The sequence below is a fragment of the Bos indicus genome, chromosome 17 (genome assembly GCF_029378745.1).
Source record: "Bos indicus isolate NIAB-ARS_2022 breed Sahiwal x Tharparkar chromosome 17, NIAB-ARS_B.indTharparkar_mat_pri_1.0, whole genome shotgun sequence".
NCBI lineage: Eukaryota > Metazoa > Chordata > Mammalia > Artiodactyla > Bovidae > Bos > Bos indicus.
Genome location: NC_091776.1, coordinates 45231167 through 45237166, shown reverse-complemented (window position 1 = coordinate 45237166; position 6000 = coordinate 45231167). Strand labels below are relative to the sequence as shown.

The 6000-nt window shown below is 45.7% G+C and overlaps 1 protein-coding gene and 1 long non-coding RNA gene across 15 annotated transcripts in view; one reads left to right on the top strand and one right to left on the bottom strand.

Moving 5' to 3' along the window:
• Positions 1 to 1608: 1608 nt before the first annotated feature.
• Positions 1609 to 4329, bottom strand: LOC139176717 (uncharacterized). The gene is made up of 2 exons (XR_011561129.1): positions 4200 to 4329; positions 1609 to 3222 (listed from the first exon to the last, which is right to left on the bottom strand). It is a non-coding gene; the product is annotated as an uncharacterized lncRNA (long non-coding RNA).
• A 192-nt stretch (positions 4330 to 4521) lies between these two features.
• Positions 4522 to 6000, top strand: part of EP400 (E1A binding protein p400) — a 107198-nt gene continuing 105719 nt past the window's right edge. For 11 of the 14 annotated variants that reach the window (XM_070769317.1, XM_070769322.1, XM_070769313.1 and 8 more), the window contains exon 1: positions 4522 to 4659. The gene's annotated coding sequence lies outside the window, so the exon portion shown is untranslated. The remainder of the gene's footprint in view (positions 4660 to 6000) is intronic. The other 3 variants (XM_070769320.1, XM_070769316.1, XM_070769318.1) reach the window with 1 other exon arrangement.

The following is a 6000-nucleotide window of genomic DNA, read 5'->3' as shown; positions in this document are numbered from 1 at the left end:
GCACCACAAAGCTCATCCTTTCAAAGTGCACAATTCAGTGGTATTTAGTAGATACACAAAGTGGTGCAATTGTCAGCACTACCTAAATTCATATATATATACATACACATAGACATTGGCTGTGCTGGGATTTTGCTGGGGCGCACGGGCTTTCTCTAGTTGTGGTGAGTGGGCTTCTCTTGCTGCAGAACATGGGCTCCAGAGTATGTGGGTTCACTGATTTCCAAGCACAGGCTCTTTAGTCATGTTGCACAGGCTTAGTTGCCCTGTGGCATGCCCTGAGGCATGTTCACAGACCAGGGATTGAACCTGCGTCCTCTGCATTGGAAAGCAGATTCTTAACCACTGGACCACCAGGGAAATCCCTGTACATTTGACATAAATGAAATCATGATACATGGCCTTTTGTATCTGACTTCCTTAACTTACTATAGTATTTTCAAGGTTCATCTATGTTGTAGTCTATGTCAAATTCCATCCTTTCTTTTTTTGCTGATTAATATTCCATTGTATATATTTAATGTAATTTTATAGAATATATAATATTCCATTATATACATATATTCTCAAGTTAAACAGATTTATTAGCTCCAGTGGCCACAGCAGCCAGCTCTTGGCAGATGGAGGCTTTGGGACCAGTGAGGTGCATGGATGGTCCAGTACAAACTATAGTACTAAATCAGGCCCTGAGAGAGTGCCCAGAGGTCCTCCCTCCCTCCCTGCCCTGTGAAGAGGGCCCAGCTGGTGGGAGGCAGGAGTGTGGGCTCTGTTCCTGGCTGACTGGCTCCAGGCTGGAGGCTTCCTGGACTGGTCTCAGCTGTCTTTGGCAAAAGGGAGTTCAAGTGCCCACACCCAGTGTGACATAGTTTATTTATTCATCAGTTGATGGATATTTCGGTTGTTTCCATTTCCTGGGGATTATGAGTAATGCTGCTAAGAATATTTTCATATGCGCTTTCATGTGGATGTGTTTTTAATTCTCTTGGATATATACTTAGTAGTGGTATTCCTAGGTCATATGTTAAGTCCTAACAACTCTTCTGTGGAACTGCCAAACCATTTTTTTCAAGTGGCTGAATCATTTATTTTTTACTTAAAAAAAGTATTTATTTAGGCCGTTTCAGTTCTCAGTTGTGGCAAGAGGGATTTTTGTTGTGGCATGCAAACTCTTGGTTGTGGCATGTGGGATCTAGTTCCCTGACCAGGGATTGAACCCCAGCCCCCTGCATTCAGACTGTGGCTTAGTCACTGGACCACCGGGGAAGTCCCTGACTGCATCATTTTAAATTCTGACTAGCAGCAGGTGAGGTTTCTGATTTTTCCAATGGGCTTGTGAACACTTCTTACCTGATTCTTTGGTTTAAGCCATCCTAGTGGTTTTGGTTTATATTTCCCTGATCCCTAATGTTGCTGAACATCTTTTCATGTGCTTATTTGTACATCTTCTTTTGAGGCATGTATTCAAGTCCTTTGCCCATTAAAAATGTTTTTTTAATTGAAGTATAGTTGATTTACAATGTTGTGTTAATTTCTTTTGTACAGCAAAGTGATTCAGCTTTATATATATATATATATATAACTATATATTTAGATAGATAGATAGATAGGTAAGGAAGAGGATTATTTTTTTTAATTTGAAACATCACAAAAGCAGTCTGGATTTCCAACATGGTAATAATACAGATTTTAAGCAACATCCAGTTTATACAGGTTCTGGATTAATATTTTCATGTTTTATGCCCAGTTCAATACTTTAAAGCAGAATTAGGAATAAAGCAGTAAATATTATAAAATGCATTTTGTACATTTCGGAACTGTACATTTTGGAAAAAACAAATTCCTTCATTAGAGCAAATGTTTTTACAAAAGAGTAAAACAGCAAATAGATTAACTTTTCTAAGGTAACATGCATTTTTTATAATGTAATTAAAAAAAAGTTGGTCAGGTAAGTGTACAACATCTATACTGTTTCAAGTCGTCTGCTCAAATTAAGTATTAAAAAATCTATACTGTTTCAAGTTATTCCAAGTATGGGCTTCCCAGGTGGCACGGTGGTAAAGAGTCCGCCTGTTACCAATGCAAGAGATGCAAGAGAACTGGGTATGAACCCTGAATCGGGAAGATACCCTGGAGTAGAAAATGGCAACCCACTGCAGTATTCTTGCCTCGAAAATTTTTTTGGAGAGAGGAGCTGGCTGTCCAGGGGGTCCCAAAAAGTTGGACACGACCGAGCATACACATACACACACATATGTGTGTGTGAATATGTAGATATATAATCTTTTTCATATTCTTTTCCATGATGGTTTGTCACAGGATATTGAACATAATTCCCTATGATATACAGCAGGATCTTGTTATCCATTCCTTTGCCAGTTTTAGAATTAATTGTCTTTTAATTATTTAGTTGCAAGTTCTGTATTCTGGATACAAGTCCCTTATTTGATATATAATTTGCAAATATTTTCTCTCATTCTGTGGGTTGTCTTTTCTTAATGGTGTCATCTGAAGCACAAGTTTTTTTATTTTGATGATGTCCAACCTATTTTTTTTGTTGTTGTTGTTACTTTTGTTTTTGGTGTCATAAAAAATCAGTGCCTGATTTATGATACTGAAGATTTGTATCTATGTTTCTCTTTGAAAGTTTTGTAACTTTAGTACTTACATTTAGGTCTTTGATCCATTTTGACTTCAGTTTTGCATAAAGCATAAGGTTGGGATCCAACTCCATTCTTTATGAAAGCAGCTCTTTTGTCCCTTTATTGGCCCACTTCTGTCCCCCTCTGACCTTCAGTTCAGTTCAGTCGCTCAGTCCTGTCCGACTCTTTGCGACCCCATGAATCGCAGCACGCCAGGCCTCCCTGTCCATCACCAACTCCCGGAGTTCACTGAGACTCACGTCCATTGAGTCAGTGATGCCATCCAGCCATCTCATCCTCTGTCGTCCCCTTCTCCTCCTGCCCCCAATCCCTCCCAGCATCAGAGTCTTTTCCAATGAGTCAACTCTTCGCATGAGGTGACCAAAGTACTGGAGTTTCAGCTTTAGCATCATTCCTTCCAAAGAACACCCAGGACTTTAGAATTCCTTTAGAATGGACTGGTTGGATCTCCTTGCAGTCCAAGGGACTCTCAAGAGTCTTCTCCAACACCACAGTTCAAAAGCATCAATTCTTTGGCGCTCAGCTTTCTTCACAGTCCAACTCTCACATCCATACATGACCCCTGGAAAAACCATAGCCTTGACTAGACAGACCTTTGTGGGCAAGGTAATGTCTCTGCTTTTTAACATGCTATCTAGGTTGGTCATAACTTTCCTTCCAAGGAGTAAGCGTCTTTTAATTTCATGGCTGCAATCACCATCTGCAGTGATTTTGGAGCCCCCCAAAATAAAGTCTGACACTGTTTCCACTGTTTCCCCATCTAAGAACGTAATTACAGGAATGAGATCACTGAGTAATTTAACCGAACTCCTGACTTGTGCTTTCCTTATTGCCCACTATGCCTGCGCCTAACGTATTGATTCTTTTCCTACGTTGAAAGAAGTCAGAATGAAGAAGTTAAAGAATGACTAGTTCTCTCCCCACAGCGGCTCCCTCAGCAATCCAGAGGGCAGATCACTTGTGCAACATCTGAAGAGTCAGCCAGTCTGCACACGGAGGAAAAGGATGCAGAGCCCACCCTCCAGATTGACGATTCCCTGAGGTTCTCTCCGCTTTTTCCCTTTAAAAACTGTCAAGGCTGAGCAGAATCTTCAGAGTTGGCCTCAGGACATAAGAACACCTCCTGCCTAGAACACCAGATTTCTTTTTCTTTTCAAAAATTAATTATTTTGGTTGTGTCAGGTCTTAGTTATAGCACACAGGATCTCTGTCCTCTCTTGTTGCCCTGCACAGATTCTACAGTTGCGGTACACGGACTTGGTTGCCTGAGGAGGAATCAAACCTCTGTCCTCTGCACTGCAAGGGGGATTCTTAACCACTGGCAGTTCCGATTGCCAGTTTTTCTGATTAAAGCACCTTCCCTTTCTCCTGACTCCTGCCTCTCTTTATTGGCTTTGAGCAATCAATAAGCTGAGTTGAGTAACACAGGTGGACACCCGGTCTCCCCGTGTCCTTTTGTTTGCTTCTGAGGTATGACTTTCTCTGCCCCGCCCCGTTTCTGCACCTCCTCCTCACTCAACCCTGGACTGGCCTTTTCACCTGCTTGGTCCGCCGGGCTGTCAGCCCCTCGCCCCAGCCAACCCCACTTCTCGAAGAGGCGGCTCCACAGGCATTCGAGGTCTCCTCCCCAAACCTAGAGCCGGCGCTGAACGCTCGATCCGGCTGGCCGGAGTGAACGCATGCCCACACCGTCGTCTACGCAGCGCCCTCATGGCAACCTCCAGTCTTCACAAACTCGGAACCGCTCCGCCGCCAGCCCATCGGCCCTCGCCCTCGCCTTGCCTGTCTAACTCTCCCAGCCCCCTGGGCGCCTCCCGCTCGGCCGACGTCACACCAATGCGCAGCTGCGAGCGCGCAGCGCGCGTCCCTTCCGGCTCGCCGTAGCAGCCGCGCCGCCGCTTCTTCCGGCCGGGCCCCGGATGTGTTGAGCCGATCGGCGCTGTCTGGGCCCGGACCCCAGACCCAGCCCCAGAGCTGAGGAACGCGGCCCACACCCGGGGTAGGTGTGGGCGTGGCGCGGACGACCGACTTGCGGGTTAGATGGCCCGCGCCCCGGCCTCGGTTCGCCCTGGAGCCCCCGAGCCGCGCCGAGGAGGGAGGCCCGGAGCGGCGCTGGCTGTGGGACGGCACTGAATCTGTGCGGGGACCGCGGGTCGTGACGGGGGCCGCCGGCGGCCGGGGGTGCTGCGGGTTCCCTGCCTGCCGGCTCGTTCCTCCCTGTGAGCGGGGCGCCTCGCGTTGTTTTTTCTGCGCGGGGTTAAAGTTAGGTCCGGTGCTTTCTTTTCACTTGGTTTTCCGGGTTCGATGCTCGACTCCTTCCTTCCACAGGATGGGGATCGCACCACTTTGCTTCTTCGCGCGAGGTGCACCGCGCAGGGGTAAGCAGAGGTGCAGAGGGAAAGTGACTTGTCAGACGTCGTCCAGGAACCCCCTGCGCCGCTCCCTCCAGCTCCTCTCCGCCGCCCGCTAGCATCCCTTAAGTGGCGAAGCCTTTTCGCTCCCGGGCCTTTGCGTTGCACGCCCGCCCCTGCCCGGAACTCACCTTCCTGCAGAGGTCTGCAACCCGCCTCTCTGCTCAGACGTCAGCTTATCAGTTAGAGAAAAATAATAGAGCGGGATGCTAGTAGTGTTTAACCTGGGGGTTATAGTACGTTTTTTCTCTTCGTTTATTTGTGTTTTCTGATGGATTGCATTTTTCTTTTTTACGTGATATGTACCATGAAATAGTTTCTGTGACTTTTTTAGTGAAACCAATGAAATAGAAATATGCTTTCTGAATGATTGGGGGAAAAGTAAAAATACGTCTTAAAACTAAATCATTCAACCACCCAAAGATAAGCATAATTAGCAGTTTCTTTGTGGCCTCTTGTCCTTTTCATTTAATTTTTTTATTGTACAATGTAATTTTATGTGCTTTTAAAAACATGTAGTTAGCATGATCAGGTGCCATTAAATCTTCCACAACAGTTGTTGTTAGTGGGACAATATCTGTAAGCCATTGGCCATTTAATCTCTCCTGTTGGATCCACCCCTTCTTGCCTTCTCCAGCCCGTGGCTCTAATATTTTGTTTTGCCTTCAGTTCTTCTCTCCAGAGTATTTCCATCAGTATGCAAACCCCCCAGCTACCGTTACCTTTTCTAGATCTTCAGATCTTCTTGTTTACTTGCTAAGTCTTGTCTGACTCTTTTGCAATCCCCTGGACTGTAGCCCACCAGGCTCCTCTGTGGGATTTCCCAGGCAAGCATACTGGAGTGGGTTGTAATTTCCTTCTCTAGGGGATCTTCTCAACACAGGAATTGAACCCTCATCTCTTGCATTGGCAGGAGTATTCTTTACCAC